The sequence below is a fragment of the Episyrphus balteatus genome, chromosome 3 (genome assembly GCF_945859705.1).
Source record: "Episyrphus balteatus chromosome 3, idEpiBalt1.1, whole genome shotgun sequence".
Classification (NCBI taxonomy): Eukaryota; Metazoa; Arthropoda; class Insecta; order Diptera; family Syrphidae; genus Episyrphus; species Episyrphus balteatus.
In genome coordinates, this window is record NC_079136.1 from 112,525,740 (window position 1) to 112,544,586 (window position 18,847).

At 29.9% G+C, this 18,847-nt stretch overlaps 1 protein-coding gene across 1 annotated transcript in view; it reads left to right on the top strand.

Annotated features, from left to right (window-relative positions):
• Positions 1–15,964: 15,964 nt before the first annotated feature.
• The window catches only part of LOC129916502 (lachesin), a 133,648-nt gene continuing 130,765 nt past the window's right edge, over positions 15,965–18,847 (top strand). Inside the window, exon 1 of the mRNA XM_055996502.1 lies at positions 15,965–16,743. The gene's annotated coding sequence lies outside the window, so the exon portion shown is untranslated. The remainder of the gene's footprint in view (positions 16,744–18,847) is intronic.

Below are 18,847 nucleotides of genomic sequence, written 5' to 3' on the forward strand. Positions count from 1 at the left end.
GATGAGTAAATTGTCTCAATAATTTCCTAATCAAACACTGAAAACCATATCTTCTTATGCTTTCTAATTTTTGAGAAAATTGTAAAATAAGAAAACTTTTTTCAAATCCTTCAGTGGATTAAGTTTTTGGGGACTATTCTCTGCACCATCAGGGCTCTCCTGCGGTGAGCGTACAATGGGAATCTAGTTTTTTTTTAAGAAGTACAAAGCTCTTTACTGACTCTATGTATGAATATCGATCTTTTCTGATTTTTGATAATGGTAAACAGCCAAGAAAATAAAAATCTGATTAAGAAATTAGTTTTTCTATTTTTCATTTTTCTCAAAAACTAGAAGCAAGGCATAAGAAGATATGGTTTTCAGTGTTTGATTAGGAAATTATTGAGACAATTTACTCATCAACCAATTTCTAATTGAAAAACTTGACAAAAATAGTATGCAATGTATTTTTTTAATCTTATTTTTCCCAAATGTTGATTTTGAAATCGATTATTTCAAAAACGATTGATTGAAATGTCTTGATTTAAAAATTAAAATCAAGTGTATAACTCTAGCTGATAACTGTAAGTGTTGCCGTTGTTTTTTAATAATTTTTTTATGATTTCAAGTATTTCTTTTGAAAATTGCCCCTCCCGCCTAAAGGGAGGGAAATTGACCCCCCCTCCCGTAAGAAAAAATATTTGTATTGAACACCTCTACAAATAGCCGTTGTCAATTCTCGGCGCCTAAGTTATCGTACTCGTGCCTTGCTTTGGTATGAATTTTTCACAAAAAAAAAACCCTTTTATGGGGATATCTCGAAAAAATATCTAATCCGATTTTGGTAAAAGCGGATTATTATTGCAGAGGCTTTCAGGAACAAAGCCTCATCCTTAGTTTTTGTCGTTTTTTCAGGTCAACCTTAAACTTGTTCAGGATTACTCTCTTTTTTATTAATATTTTACTTTTTCTTTATTTTTTCGCCGTTTCTTTTTTATGTGTATATGTGTTATATATTGTTGAAAAGGCACAAAAACAACCTTTCATTTGACATCAAAAACATACATATTGCTCTTATAGTTCTAATGATATTTGCATATAAAAGGGACAGAAAATGGTTATCAGAACGAACTTTGGAGCCTTATATCTCAGAACCCTGACTTTCGATTTAAAAAAAAACTTCATATATAGAATATACTAAGCTCCAGCTTCAATTCGAGACTAGTCTCATTAATGTACGCTCATGGCCCAAAAACGCCCCATCTCCTTTATAGCAAAAACTCTCGTAGTCATCTCAGCCACATGGTGGATACATCTTTGTAATGATACATTTATCTACTTCAAGATTAGCCTCATAAACTATATGTACCACCCATAGTACTCCAATCAAAGCGTCATTTGACCTTGCGCTCAAAGGCACTGTCAATTTTTATTTCATGGATCGATAGGGGTATATTTAAAAGGCTTAAACCCAATTTCTCAAAACCTGACCATTCTTTTTAGCGGAGTTATTCACAAAAATGTATTTTTGGGATATTTTGCTTCTAAGCGAATAAATTAGCTCCAGTACGTTGAAGACAAAAAAAATGAACATACGATGTCTTCCTTATAAGATTGTCTATCGTTAAAATGTAATTTCATTGTTTTAAAGTGAGTGAATACAAAATGGCAGCCAGTTAAAGTCAAATTCTACACCAAAAAAAAATCAATATCAATTTAACATTTTTTAAATAGGTATCAAATTAACATTTTTGAAATATCAGAAAAAATGCTCTATAAAATGTGTTTTATGATAATTAAAATATTAAAATAATATTTTTATTATTAGGATGATATTTAAATATCACATTTTTGAAATTTGTTTTGATATTTTATTATCAATTTTTCATATCAATTTCTCATCCCAAATTAATATTCTAAGGGAATTTTTTTAAATTCAGACACTTAGAAAATGTATGCCTGTGGTCAGGCTGATATAATAACGAAGAAAAACTGTATACATTATTTTTTTGACGACATATTTTTAAGTAAGAAATACAGTTAATTGAGCAATTTTTTTGTCTCGATAGGTGGCGCAGAACACAATTGTTTATTTGGTTGTTATAAACATTTATATTAATAAAATATTTTTTTTTTAAATCTCATGTAAACAGTATTATATTATGGTTCCAATACCGTTTAAAAAATCAAAATCAGCTTATTAGATCGGAAGATATAAGCATTTAAGCCTATTGAAAACTTTGATTGCCCATAAAACGGAGGGACATTTTTTTTCTCAAATATTGTTTTAGCATTTCAGTAGATAATGTCTTTAGCTATCAAAATATGTGCAAGCAGTGAAAATCAAATCAATAAAATCAAGTGTATAACTCTAGCTGATAACTGTAAGTGTTGCCGTTGTTTTTTAATAATTTTTTTATGATTTCAAGTATTTCTTTTGAAAATTGCCCCTCCCGCCTAAAGGGAGGGAAATTGACCCCCCCTCCCGTAAGAAAAAATATTTGTATTGAACACCTCTACAAATAGCCGTTGTCAATTCTCGGCGCCTAAGTTATCGTACTCGTGCCTTGCTTTGGTATGAATTTTTCACAAAAAAAAAACCCTTTTATGGGGATATCTCGAAAAAATATCTAATCCGATTTTGGTAAAAGCGGATTATTATTGCAGAGGCTTTCAGGAACAAAGCCTCATCCTTAGTTTTTGTCGTTTTTTCAGGTCAACCTTAAACTTGTTCAGGATTACTCTCTTTTTTATTAATATTTTACTTTTTCTTTATTTTTTCGCCGTTTCTTTTTTATGTGTATATGTGTTATATATTGTTGAAAAGGCACAAAAACAACCTTTCATTTGACATCAAAAACATACATATTGCTCTTATAGTTCTAATGATATTTGCATATAAAAGGGACAGAAAATGGTTATCAGAACGAACTTTGGAGCCTTATATCTCAGAACCCTGACTTTCGATTTAAAAAAAAACTTCATATATAGAATATACTAAGCTCCAGCTTCAATTCGAGACTAGTCTCATTAATGTACGCTCATGGCCCAAAAACGCCCCATCTCCTTTATAGCAAAAACTCTCGTAGTCATCTCAGCCACATGGTGGATACATCTTTGTAATGATACATTTATCTACTTCAAGATTAGCCTCATAAACTATATGTACCACCCATAGTACTCCAATCAAAGCGTCATTTGACCTTGCGCTCAAAGGCACTGTCAATTTTTATTTCATGGATCGATAGGGGTATATTTAAAAGGCTTAAACCCAATTTCTCAAAACCTGACCATTCTTTTTAGCGGAGTTATTCACAAAAATGTATTTTTGGGATATTTTGCTTCTAAGCGAATAAATTAGCTCCAGTACGTTGAAGACAAAAAAAATGAACATACGATGTCTTCCTTATAAGATTGTCTATCGTTAAAATGTAATTTCATTGTTTTAAAGTGAGTGAATACAAAATGGCAGCCAGTTAAAGTCAAATTCTACACCAAAAAAAAATCAATATCAATTTAACATTTTTTAAATAGGTATCAAATTAACATTTTTGAAATATCAGAAAAAATGCTCTATAAAATGTGTTTTATGATAATTAAAATATTAAAATAATATTTTTATTATTAGGATGATATTTAAATATCACATTTTTGAAATTTGTTTTGATATTTTATTATCAATTTTTCATATCAATTTCTCATCCCAAATTAATATTCTAAGGGAATTTTTTTAAATTCAGACACTTAGAAAATGTATGCCTGTGGTCAGGCTGATATAATAACGAAGAAAAACTGTATACATTATTTTTTTGACGACATATTTTTAAGTAAGAAATACAGTTAATTGAGCAATTTTTTTGTCTCGATAGGTGGCGCAGAACACAATTGTTTATTTGGTTGTTATAAACATTTATATTAATAAAATATTTTTTTTTTAAATCTCATGTAAACAGTATTATATTATGGTTCCAATACCGTTTAAAAAATCAAAATCAGCTTATTAGATCGGAAGATATAAGCATTTAAGCCTATTGAAAACTTTGATTGCCCATAAAACGGAGGGACATTTTTTTTCTCAAATATTGTTTTAGCATTTCAGTAGATAATGTCTTTAGCTATCAAAATATGTGCAAGCAGTGAAAATATATCGACCATAACTTTTTGGCGGTCCGTTTGAAAAATTCTGACCCAGCTATAAGCTGGTGAAGTTTAACATGTTTAACTTTTGGCTAGCTAACATAGTTATAGGTAGTGCCCATCCACTCATACAATTTAATTTCAATAGAAGTTCAAATGTGAATGTCATTTTTATGCTACTTGTTACACAATTCATATAATAAGAATACAAATTCAAATCCTTTATTTTTCCTTTTAAGTAAAATTGTCACGTAAAGTACTCTTCCTTTTGGGCTTATAAAATCACTGTTTCTGTCCTGCCTTAACCATAAGCATAAAATTCTCAAGAAAAATCCCCTAATACCACCCAGAATCACTCTTAAACATTGAATTTCCTTCTGCACAAACACCAAAACACCATCAATTAGGTAATTTTCAATCTTATTCCTCAACCTATGTGTGTTATTTGCATTAACTCAACCTTCGACTTCCCCCACTTAAGACCCCAGATCCGTTTGAAGATACATTTCGAGCATATCATTGGTCAGCTGATTGAACTTTTATCCCCCACCGATATCATATTAGGTGCCTCGCCCCAACCCCAAACTCAATGTGGCTATTTCTCCATGGCATACGACGCACACTCATTTCTCAAATTGCGATGGGGAAAGCTTTTTGGTGGGCAGAAATCTTTTTTAATTTCATTTATTTGTCATATCATTTGCCGATTTTTTGAGTTGAATATGTATTTTTATTTTTTCGAAAATGATTTATGCGCTTTTCGAAGATTATTATGTATACTTTCTTCAAAACGAAAACTTTTTCATTTGAGGAGAACTTTTGGTTTGGTATTTGATTTGATGGGGAAGGTGGTAGGTAGTAAAACTGAAGAGAAAAATATTTCGAACATGATAAGAGAGACATTTTAACGAAATCGAATAGAAAGTTCTTAATCATTTCATGGAAATCGAATAAACTGAAATGAAAATCAATTGATTATAAAAATTATTTTTTAGTTTTCGCTATCAAAAATTCTTTCCTTCTGGTTTATCTTAGCGAAAGACTTTTTTTTTCTCATTTGTAACTTATGAATTCTGACTTCTGATTTCCGACTTATGAATTGTTTTCCATACAATATTCGAAAACGCAGAGAAAAAATATTTATATAGAGAACTTTCAGATGGTGAACTTTCTAGAGAAATTTCCCAATATATAAAAGATAAATCCTGGTTTTCCCCTTTATGTTATGGGTAAACAAGATAGATAAATTAAAACAAAGGAAGTCGCCATAATGTAGAGAAGTAAGAAAAGTAAGAAGAAAAAGTATTATTAATTTTGATTGAATTTTAATGGAAGAAAAGTGAAATCGTTATCTTTGATTGAAGTAAACGAGCTTTATGGAGGAAAATGTGGAAGAAGTACTCTATTCACATGATGAATGAATAAACAAAAGGATGTATTTCCATATTTTTTAGTTTTCAAATTAATCAAAAATAACGTTCCTCCTTTGGTATATGCAACGAATTGTTGGTACGCGATAGAGTATGGAGAAAAACCTTGAAGAGCCGAATAACAATAATCATACTTAAAGGAGTTAGTATAAATAGAGTTGGACACTTAAGTTCATTTGAGTCAATTCAGTTAAAAACACACTACTAAACTAGTTCTGAACTAGTTCATTTTACGTATTATAAAGAAAATAATATCACCGTTTTATATTTATAAAGAATATTCATTTTTATTTTAAAGAAAAAAGAAAGAAAACACTTAAATTAATAAAGAAGAAAAAGAAAGAAATATCATTATAATAAACTGAAACGTAAAATTTAGTCAGTAGGTATTGATATTTAAATTGTCAAAGTGAAATTTTGAGTTTAAACCTAAAATTAAAAATATCACATAATGATATGATATTCATATCAAAATTGATACTTTAATTGTTGGACGCTTTTTGTCAATCAAAAATGTTAATTTGATAGCTGTTATTATCAATTTTTTTCGGTGTATCAACTGCGTAGGTACTTAATAATATTTTCACTAAGAAAAGGCGCTTCTATTGCCTTAAAGCCCTTACGGCTAGAGACCATGGGTTGCGGGCGCCCCAGATATAGTAAGAAGAATTCACAGGTCTGTTTTCAAATTTTTTATAAAAAGTGCTCAAAAGCAGAAATGCCACATGCGACATGTAACTTGCCACTAATTGTACTTTGCCACATGCCACATGCACTTCATTATGTTGCATACTGAAAGCCAAGAGGCATTCGTGCTACTTGCCACATGCACTTGCATCATGTTACAAGCCATATGGTACCTGCCACATGCCACATGCAACTATCTACATGAAACATGCAACTTGCCACGTGTTGTGTGTTTTTTTTTGCCGTGCTGCGGCATACTGCATTTTTAAATACTAAAGTACTGCCAACTCTAAAGGCGAAACGACAGCCCTGCTGGCCAATTGTCAGTTTCGGAGATAGTGATTGCGTCATAATCTCTTTAACATTCTTGTCAAAAAGTAAATATTCATGGCTCACCGCCGCAAAAGAAGTATAACTTCAAAAAATACATTTGTTGCACTCGGTGTATTTTTCATTCCTTATTCAAGAGAAATCAAATATAGTGAGCCTCATTTTCCTTGCACTCTATTTAGTATGACAACAACGAATAGAAGGCACTTAAGTAGTGTACCCGTTTGGAAGGTCATTCACGCAAACCTCTAGGTCGTATATAAAATATTTGGGCAAAAATTAAAACAGATGCTGGCATCTACTATTTTAAAGTAATTTAAATAATCATCATAAGAAAAAATTTTAAAAATATTCACTCATTCGTTTTAGAGAAGTTGATTAAAATAAAATGCACGACTGGGTCGCACGTACTTGCTCTTGTAGTTCAAAGCATCTTTATCTTAAATATCTATTGGAAATTTAAGATTTTGTGGAGAAAAAAAAAAATAAAAACAAAAAAAAAAAAATCGAAAGTTAAAAAAATTCAATTTTTTAAATATTTTTTGAAAAACTTTTTTTTTTAATTTTTTTTACATTTTACACTTCAATACCTATGATGTCTGTAAATTTTGAAAAAATTGACTTATGCTTAAAAAACATGTCAATTTTTGAAAAACGGCAACGCCATATTTCCGCTCTCGGCATTTTTTGAGAAAAACTTAAAATGCAGTTTTGTTAGAATCAATAAGAGTACTGCGCACACCAAATTTAAACGAAATCGTTTGAGCCGTTTTCGAGAAATTTGAAATACCTCGAAAACATTATATGGGAGATATGCGTTAAATTGGAGATATTAAAAAAATAAAAAAAATGGTCCTAGGGAATTACGTAAAAATCATCTGTACCAAGTTTCAAGCAAATCCATCCATCCGTTTAGGCCCTAGCTCCATGCAGGGTTGCCAGAGAATTTTATAGGCAAGGAGCCGAATTTTAGAAGTCTTGGCGCCAAAAATCGCCAATTTCAAAAATTGTTCATGAAAGCTCATAATTTATTACTATTTTTTTAAAATTTTTTTTCACCATTTTTTTTTCAACTTCTAATTAACTTAGATGTATTATAACATAAACAAAAATAAAAAAAGTAAAAAAGAAATAATGAATACTTTGTATTAAATTTATAAGACTTTAAGTTAGGTTCTTTAATTTTTATTTTAGTAATGAATAACAAAACAAATATACATTGTGGAAAAGTGGAAACAAAATATGAGGCGTTTAGAATAATAATGGGTCAAGTCCATTTGAAATTTGTGCATTATTCTGAACTTTGAGAAGCTTTTTTCTTCAGAAACTAAAGGAACTTTTGAAATATGTAAATGTTTCACAGATCGATACATATCTCCAAAATGTCTTTCTTTTATTTTATTGAATATAAAACGAAACCCTTAATTTTCAAGACCTTAAAACATCCAACCTAGAGAAGTGGACTTGACCCATTATTATATTGACGCCTCATATGAACGAAATGGAAGTAGATATATTTACAATTGCGCTTTTCAGCAAGAAGTCAGATTCTATTAGGAAGAAGTTTAGTTGTACTTCGAATACTTTTAAGGAGTCATCATAATAAAATATAAATAATCAAGTTCGTTTATTATAAAGTTTTTAATTTTGAAGGAGCCAAAAATCGCCAAATTGAAAACTTAAGGAGCCAAATTTTGATAAATCGGAAATCAGAATTTAAAGGAGCCGGAGAAAACGTCAAGGAGCTGGTTTGGCTATAAATAGCCGGTCCTGGCAACACTGGCTCCATGTACAGATGGACGCACAGACGCACACACGCACAGACCGACGGACGGCATGACGAAAACCACTTTTTTGATCTTCTCCATCATCGTAATGTTGGTTTTGATTAAAACCTCGATTTTTTTTCTACACGAAACCAATACTTGCCCTATAGAGCAAGTAAAAAAAGAATAGACCTACTTTTTTTCAAAATTTTGTTTTTGAATTACACTCAGTCACAAAAGTAAGTATACACCCCTAACTTTGCTTTACCAAGATCTATAGATTTTTTAAACGATCTTGTTATAACAGATTTTCGAAATGAATTTAAATGTGATCTTATTTCATTAATCATAACCTACATATGAACAAAACTGGATGTAAAATTGACAAAAAACTTAAACCAGTACAAAATGTATATCACAAAAGTAAGTAATTTTACAGAGAAGAAAAAAACAAGAAAATTTAAGCTAAAACTATAAATTCCTTAAAGACTGTCTATGGCTATGGGCCAAGACGGTTTTTGTACTTTGTTGTATGAAAAAATATGAAAATTGGCAACACTTGCAATATAGAATAAATGCCATTATGTATGAGACGGTAAATTTTGTGATTTTTCATCGAATCGTTATCGTTCATGTGAAAGGTAAATTGTACTTTTAACAGTTAAGTAATTAAAATTTCCAGGTTTACCAAATGATCCCACGAAGCTTGAGCTGGAGTGGGAAACAATGAAGATAAGGCAAATACTTGCGTTATTATTGGAAATAAAAATAAGATTTCTCTATGGTTTACATCCAAAAAAGAAACTTTATAAAACAATCGGGATTTCCTCATTGTTTTAAAATCTGCACTTGAAGAAACAGAAGATTTTAAATCATTAGTCGCATACCTTACCATCTGAACCAATCTGCTATATCGCGATTTTTGTTCTAGTGTCAAGTTGAAAAAAAAAAAAAAATAATTAACTTTTCACTCAAGTTTCAAGAAGATTTTCTCTATAAAAATAATAAGAAATCTCTATGGAAAAACCTTCTTAATCGTTGATAAGGCAATCTGTTAGTTTTTAGGTGGTCATATTCTTCTCTGTGTAGAAACATTATTTTGTATTCACCTAAAAAAAAATATTACGCATACACCACAGTGACCATTTTTAATTTATAAAAAAAGTAAATCCACTGGTGTGTGCACTGTGCCTCAAATATATTTATTTGACTTAGAAATTATACTTGATTGAATGTTGTCCATATAACATTAATGTTAAAAAGCTTAAGTTGATTTGTTCTATTCTACTTTAAAAACCACAAAATACAAATATTTTATCAAGCGTAAAAATCAATGATTTTTTTGGTTTGCTATATGCTTAGTACAATCTATCCAAACTTTTTTCAAAAGTAACAACAAATATAAAATGGTGTGTGAGGTGATTTTTTTTTCACTACCTACAGTAGCTGACAGTACTTTTTAACCTTTACCTCTACTAACCATGGTGGTTAGTTGAGACAACAAATTCCATCTTTTTTTCGTTAGCCCATCCTTGGTTCAAAAATTATGACAAAAAACTTTTTTTCTATTTACCAACCTCTTAAAAATCAAAATTGTTTTTTTTTTTTTTCAGTGTAAAAACTGTGCCTTTTCCATTTTTCCTCAATTAATCATGGTAATTCCAACAAAAAACATCACCTTTTCGCTAGCTAACCCTTAGTTGAAAAATTATGACAAATTTTTTTTTGAAAATACTTTTTTTAAGTTGTGGGCACTGCCCTGCCTAGTGCCCACACCACTGGATTTACTTTTTATAAATAAAAAATAAAAAAAAATTATGCTTCTATAATTTTTACACTAAGGGTAGTGTAGGAAAAATAAAAGTTCGGCTAACTTGGGCAATCGAACCAGGCAGGTTTAAAAACAAAAACTAGCATTTGGGGCTGCCGACTTCTCTATGGGCAAGACCGTTTTTTGTGAGATGTATTTTCAAAAAGTATTATCTTTTGTTCAGTATTTTTTAATTTTTTTTTTTTAATAATGAGAGTTCCTACAAAAAAATGCATTAAAAAATTGTTGACTATTCGGCCTTACATTAGCTATTTAAAAAAAGCTTAAGCCAATTAGTCAAAATTTTAAGAAATTCGAGGAATATTAGAAAAAAAATTTTAATACACACATTGGTCCGTATGCATAAAAAACAGTAAATACTAGAAATATGATATTAATAAGTATAAACTAGGTTTGCTATGCACAAAATGTGGTTAAAAAAGTTAATACTTTACAATTTTTTAAGTAAAAGTATTTACTATTTTTTACGCATATTGTGTAAATATACACAATGGATATTTTTTAATGCTAAATATTTTTATTTGCAACACAAAATTTAGTTGGGTTGGGGTCAAAATTCTGCCGGGGTCAAAATTCTTTTGTCAAAATTCTGCTTTCAAAATTCTGCTTTACAAAATTCTGCTTTCAAAATTCTGCTTTTCAAAATTCTGTTTTTCAAAATTCTGTTTTTCAAAATTCTGTTTTTCAAAATTCTGCAAAAAATTAAGAAAGGGTTTTTAAAATGTTAAAAAGCGCGCGCTTTTTAACATTTTCCAAACCCTTTTTTAATTTTTGCAAAAATTTGTAAAATCATCTTCTTGAAAAATGTTCTGCTTATTTGATTACTTACCTTCATAATTTGTCATTCTTTGAATGCAAATTAATTTTTGTTTTATAAATGAATAAATTTGAAAATATTAAGAAAAGGTTTTTAATACATTTCCAAAATTAATTAAAATTTTTTTAATTTATCAAATAAAGATGAATATTCAAAAATTTGAATAAGAAAAGGAATATTTTGTATCAAACAACATCGTTTCCAATAAGTTAAACATAGATTTTATTTGAAAGAAAGTCAGTCTATGCCTTTTAAAAAATATTTGCGACACTTAAACAAAAAAAATTTAGGGAAGTACCAATGTTGAATTACATTAATGAGGTGTATTTTTCTTTGGTCAGCGCATATGCTATAAAAAAAAACAGAATTGGCAGAATTTTTTTGTTCAAGTATAATGCTGGCAGAATTTTGAAAAGCAGAATTTTGAAGCCAGAATTTTGACCCGATCCCAATTTAGTTTCATTCAAATTTTTACTTACAAAAAATATAGAGATTCTAATCAATCTAAGCAATATTAAGATCATGGATAATAAAAAAAAACTGGTTTTCATCATTCCGTCCATCCGTGCGTCTGTTGTCTGCGCGTTCATCTGTACATCGAGCTAGGGTCTACCTACGGGTGTATAGATTTGCTTTAAACTTGCTACAGATGAATTTTGCGTAGTTTCTAAAATCTTTTTTAATTTTTAATATGTCCTCTTATCTCCCTTTATTCCTCTATCTCCCACATAACGTTTTCGAGGTATTGTTATTTTCACGAAAACGACTCTTAGGCTAGTCGCGCACTTGCAACTTTTAGTTTCTCGACTGTTTGATTTCAAAAATGAAACACATGGTCTTGTATGAGACCGCACGCACATGCAGAAACTATATATTCTTCGATTTGATCCAACTAAATTATATGTGTTTTGTCACTAAAGAGACTCATAGACACGACACTTGTATTCATATCTATATATATCTAAGACATAGATATTATGAACTACAAGAGCAAGTATGTGCATTTTTTTTGTCATTTGAATTAAGCAACAATATTTAGGGGCTTCTTTTATAAGAAATAATATTACACTCATTGATTTTTTTTCAATGGTTAGGCCCACTATGCTTAAAATGGATGAAACCCATATAAAATACCCATTCTCCTTCATTTATTTTTTTTTATTTAAATACATGTTTTATTTCACATACAAAAAAGTTTTTTGAAAAAAAAAATTTGTTTGGTCGTCTTTAAAAATTAATTTCTTACACATACATTTTCACACATATTAAAAAATGGTGTGTGTGTCAATCTTAAGAAATTATGTAGTAAGAATACATAACAAAAAAAAAAATTAAAAAAAAAATGTATATGTATATAAAATTAATTCTTCAAAACAAAAAAGTTTTTTTTTAAATAATCTAGAAAACTTGGGACGTTCAAATATGAATATTAAAGTCGAGTCATGGAAGGCTTTTGGCAGAATGACCTCTGCAGAAACAGCTCAGATGTTAACGGTTTGAAAATGTTTGTTTTTTTGTTTATTACAATCAAAAATATTTTGATGCCGGGAAGTGCGGCAAAAGATTCTTCATATAAAAAAGAGTATTGAAAAACAACGCCTGCTTTGCAGCTTTCCCAATTTTAAAATACAATAATTTATTTATATTTTTTTATTTTTTAAATGAAGGTTTTCTTTCAGAGACAAAACTATACTTTTAAAATTTTTTCTTTAGTTAGGGGCAAAAAACGGTTTTTTTGACCTTCACCCATTGAAAAAAATCTAGCTTCGTCAAATTTTTACCCATTTTCGATTTTTTTAAGTTTCTGATAGAAAATAAATATACCTTTTCAACAATGTATAAAACATGTAACTCGGTTAAACCACCTAGAATTTATAAGCTGTCAAAGTTCAAAAATTCCATTTTTTTCGCCATTTACCTAACTTCGACATCAAATTAAAGTATATGTTTTTATAACAACATGCTGTTTTAAAAATAATATTTATTTCCAAATCAAACGAGGTATTTTTTATGAAAATCAGTTCAAAATTGGCTTGCAAAAAAATTTTTAACCCAGATACAAAAATTCGAACTTTTAGGTGTAGAACAAAAATGTTGTTTTGGCACGTAGTACGATAACTTGGGCGCCAAGATTTGATAACGGGTTTTTGTAGAGAAGTTCAATACAAACATTTTTTTCTTTGGGAGGGGGGTCTATTTCCCCTCGTTTAGGTGGGAGGGGCAGTTTTCTAAAAAAAAAATTATCAAAATAACAAAATAAATAATAAAAAAATTATTAAAAAACAACGGCAACACTAACAGTAATAAAAGATACCATTTCCGAAATGCAAAATTGTAAATTTAATTCTAATTTTTAAATCAATATATTATAACCAATAGTTTTTGAAATAATCGATTTCAAATTTGAAAATAGGCGAAACTCATTTTATACTATTTTTGTCCAGACTGTGAATTTTAATAAAAAAATTTCACACAGAAAACTGCCTCAATTGATTTCTTATCGAAACTATATGTTTCTATGTCTTCTAGTTTTTGGGAAAATTGAAAAATTATTTTATCAGATTTTTCTTTTTTCAAAATATTTTTTGTTTTTATTTTTCAATTTTCACAAAGAAAAAAAAAATCGAAAATGGGTAAAAATTTGACGAAGCTAGATTTTTTTCAATGGGTGAAGGTAAAAAAAAACCGTTTTTTGCCCCTAACTCCAGATTTTGGGGGTGTTAGGGACTTTTTAAATACCGTTTCGCAATCAGTGCCGCTAGCTCTACAAAACGGGATAGGTCTCCGCCCGCGTATATTTCAAAACCTCATTTTTGTAACACCGTGTTATTGTCACACATTCATGCTAAAATATTAGCATTCAATAGAAGCTAATCGAATTTGTGATGGTTCATAGTAAATAAAATGCACAAGTGGGTCGCACGTACTTGTTCTCGAGTTCGATTTTCTTTAATTTTGTAAACTTTTCTATATAAAAGTTAAGTTATTTTAAATTAAAAACATTAAAAAAGTATCATAATCACTAGAGTCATTTTAAAAATAAATAAATAAAAATATAATTATTTTATTTTATATTATAATATATAATATAATATAAAGTTAGGTCCAATATTTTTTTGTGGAAAATTTTGCTCTGATTTGTAATTAAACTACATAATATATAAAGTCTTTAGCAGTCTACTGAAACTAAAATGCTAGCGGATTAAGTCTAGACGGTTGTCTTGTCGAATCCTTTAAAATTTTGAAAAAAAAAACTCAAATTTCTATTTTCAATTGCTTTGAGAAAATAAATTTGAAAAGTAATACATTTTTTTTCTTGAAGAGATTGGATAAGTAGTTTGGCAAAAAACAAAAATTAGGGGGAATGTAATTCGACTTCAAAATAACCCAAAAATCACGTTCTGTCATTGTAGTTTTGACTTCTGATTCGGAATCAGAACATGAAAATACCTTAGAAAAGTATAGTTAGGTTCAAAAACAATTTTTGTATCGATGTTCTCTTCAAATTAAAAAAAAAAATTAAAACCACAACAGAAATTTGTCCAATCAGCATATCTATAGAAGGTAAGGTCAGTTCTTAAAGAAGTTAAAACTAAACTGCTCTACATACTCAACAACATCCAAATCCACTTCAACCGCATCATTTTAACTCTATAAAACCTCTGAGGCCAATGACATCGTTATGATAATCCTTTTTTCATCACAAAATATATTCTGCAAGATTTAACATAATCACTCTCTTCCTCTGTTATTCACAAATTTTGCAGACTTTTAAAACATTCTCTCCAGAGATGAGTATTTACTTCATATGTAGTAGATCTACTTCATTAATTTATATTTGTGTATCTGCTACGTAGCAACGTATTTCTACTTCGTTTGACTAATTTTTTCTAACGAACAAAATTTCATTTAAGATGTGTTGTATTGATTCATTTTTTGTTAATCGAAAAATTCATTTAAGAAAATGCATTGTTGGTGCACTTTATTTTGGAATAAACTCACTAGGATCAGCAAAAATTTCTTATTTTATACATCCAAATCATGGAACTAAGAGCAAGTCAATCTGACTTTCCTGAAAATAGTTTTGCAATAAAAAACACTTCAAAATTTGAAATTAAAAATGATTACAGCAACTTCCGGGGATGTTTTTTTTAAGGAAAAAAATCATATTTGTTATCTACGATTGATGCGCTTTCAACCAATGTAGGTCTCATATTTTGTTTTATTTGTATATTTTTTGTTTTTCATTATCTGCTACATATTTTCCAAATCTACTTCGTTTTTTTGGGCAATATGCTTCACTTTCCGGGCTAAGCATTCTCATCCCTGATTCTCTCTGTCAACATTTTGTGTCTCTCTTTATCAACATTTTCTCTTTCCACCCTCCAAAACGAAAAAACAAATCACCTGTTATGATGACTTTTTCTGTTATTTACAGCTACTTTCTACTGTTTTATTGTCAACAAGCTGATTTTCTTCTTATTCCGTTAAATTGGGGTTGATGATACAAAAAAAAAAATGGAAAGAGCAAAATAATGAGAATAAGAGAGTGACGAAATACAAGTCTCTTTTGACTTTGATTTCAAAGTCTACAGATCTAATTTTCAACCTGTGTATCTTTGATGTTCGATAACTGCGGTAGCAGCGGTTCTTGTGGATGCTTTGTTGTCTGCTGTCGTTTTGACTTTTAGATGATGATGATGGCTGCTTTTAATGCTCATGATGATTATGATGATTTTCTCTGTTAAAAATCTTTACTTCGCTCCATACTCTCGCTCGCTCTCTCTCTCTCTCTCTCTCACTCTATTCCTGTGTATCTTCAAAATCCATCTGCAGCATCCATCCGCACAGTAAATCCCATCGAATTTTGTATCTCAAAGAAGAATACTGCTGCTGAAAATGTTTCGGCGGCTCGTTGTATGTTTTATATTATATTTTTTTTTATTGTTTTGTGTGTCGGATGTGGATGGGATTTCTGTTCGGGTAGCCAAAGTTAGTGGCATTTCGGTCGTCTGAACAATTGGATGTTGGGAGTATTTGTCGGTCTTTCGGGATTTATCTTTCACACGTGCTGTATGGTTTTATTCTACCATAGAAAACAAAAAGAAAAGAAAGAAAAAAAAATTATAGAAAAGTATCTCAAAGTTCTTTACCCTTGTCAATTTTTGCGCGAGAGAAATTACCTACCTATAATATCTTACCTATGCTATCTTTTGGTGTGAAATTTTGGTTCTCGAAGTAATGAAAAATAAAAATGTTGCCTCTTAGTACTTAGGAGTTCTCGAGAGGAGCTCGAGACGGTTACAAGTTCCGGGGTTAATTACTTTCGGTATAAATCAGTCAAGATTTATTCTCACGGCACGCGATACAAATGTGCGTCGATTAAAATTTAAAGTTTTACAAACCCTTTCGTATTTTATGTGTTTTATGTTGATGTTCTTTTTGTTTTGAAAACAAAAAAAATTAAACAAAAAAAAAAGTAAAAGAAAAGTACAATAACAAAGGAAACAAAAAAAAAAATCAACCGTTACACCCTTGGGAATATCCATCCCTCGTAGCAATTAATCGTCAATAATGAACTTTATTTCCTGAATGTTGTTTACCCCATGTTTAATTTTGTTTTAATTTAAAATTTTCAATTTTGTTGAATTACAATAATTTGATGGAAGGCAACTTAATTAAGCGTGCAACTTAAATAAACACCGGATTAATGAATAAATGTGAATGCTGATTGAAGCGATATCAATATGAATTTATTTAACTGATGTAAGTTCTGGTTTTGGCTTTTGGTTTTGTTAAGTCAAACAAGTTAAGTCAGATAAGGGTTGGGGGGTTGGTATTGTTTATATTTAAAATCCTCTGTGTACCTATCTTGATTTGTTGTTTATTTTTTTTTTTTTTGTTTCTATTTTTATGTGTAGGGGTTTAAATTTTGGAGCTACAGCTTAGAGTCCATCCAAGAATCTTTATTTTTTTGTTGTTTTGCATAATGTCCCTTCGCTTTATGACTTTAAGATGGAAATCTTTAGTGGGTCGAGGATTTTTTTCAGGAATCATGCTGGGCATATTTTGATATTTTTATTTTTCATTTACTTTTTTTTTGTTGATGCTGTTTTTTTTTTTCAGGTAAGTGTGTAGGTATAGTAGAGGGGAGCTTCGAAAAATGGAGATTTGTTGCTAAGGAATATAATCTTAGCTTTGGGGATTGGTAGCTATTTTTTTTTTTCGTTTTTTTTTTTTTTTGGTACAATCTTAAGGTTCAATCTTTTTTGGATGGATATATACGTAAATGTAATTGGAAAGCAATTCTCGATTGTAAAATCTTATTGCTAATCACTTTGTTATTGTTTGAAATTCCAGTGCTTTGAGGCATGAGGAATTTTGAAGTTGAGAGTGTAGAGGTACATAGATAAGATTGTTTTGAGAGACTGGTGTAGGATTAGTGTAATCTTTGAAGAATATTTTCTTGTCTTTTGAGAATACATTTTCTTGGTAAATTGAAAAAGTTGTTCTGAGGAGCTCAGAATTAATTCTGTGTAGATGGTTTTTTTTTTCAATAGAAATAAATATATATAGTACATATATGTTGGGACGTAGTACCTATGTAGGTACTAGTACATGCAATCAAAGAAAAAGTGAGTAGTAGTAGGAAAATGCAAATTTTTGAAACAGACCGAAGGTAGGTCTGATAGCAATTGTATTCGTTTACGTGTATACAGCTTTGACATACCTATCTCGGTCTAGACTATTTTTTTTTTTTTAAATTAATTGATGTGTGAATAGAGTCTTAGAAGAAAGAAACTTGTATGGCTGGCTTAAATAAAATTTGTGTAGGAGATTCATTGAAAAGAAAATTTTTCGAAATGGTACTGAAGGATTTTTCTCATTTAATTTGTTCGTAATTGTTAAATTGGGTTTATTGCTTTGAGTTACATACACATTGGCTAAGCTTATTTTTTACTTAAGAATGGACAGAGTAGCTTTAAAGTCAACTAATTACTGCATTGCTAATTAAAACAGTCAAATAAGGTGAATGGGGTAAACCTCGGAATGAATGCTAATAGAAATTTTTTTTGCTCAATACCTTTGTTTTGGCATTCTATAACATACCTCAAAAGTCTAGAAAAATCTCATGTCCGAAAGTCGCGATTTTGAAGCTCAAAGCGCGAAATGGAGATTTTCAGAATAAGCAATAATAGCCGATGGTGTTATATACACATATGATAGATGATTTCAAGGTATTTTTTAATGCTGATTCCAAAAAATCTAAAATCAAGGCAATCTGACGTCTCTGAAAAAAGTTATATCTGTTTTTCATCTGTCAACCCATACAAAAAATACCTTGATATCATGTATCATAAGTGTATATAATACCATCGTCCATTTTTGCTAATTTTGAAAATCTCCATTTGACGCTTTGACCTTCAAAATCGCGACTTGCGGACCTGAGATTTTTCTAGACTTTTGGGGTATGTTATAGAATGCCAAAACGAAGCTATTGAGCAAAAAAAATTTCTATTAGCATTCATTCCTAGGTTAAACCCTTATTTGACTGGATTAAATCTTTTTTTGTTTTATAATGAAGAAAAACAATTTTTAAGAAAAAATAAAAACAAAAACCATCAGAAATTGTCCTTTCCCAAAAGAAGAGAAGAAAATAAACTTGTGATGTCCTTTCACTTGATGGGCTGCCCATGATGAGTTGTCTTATGATGATAAGTGCAGTGCTATAAAGGGCTGATTCGGTCGAAGTAATTTAACAAACTAGAACTGTATGTTGAGTCAAAAGTAATTATCAATACCTAATGAAATAAGCTAGGTATACTATTTTCATGAATCAGATTTATTTAATTTGTTGTACACACCACTG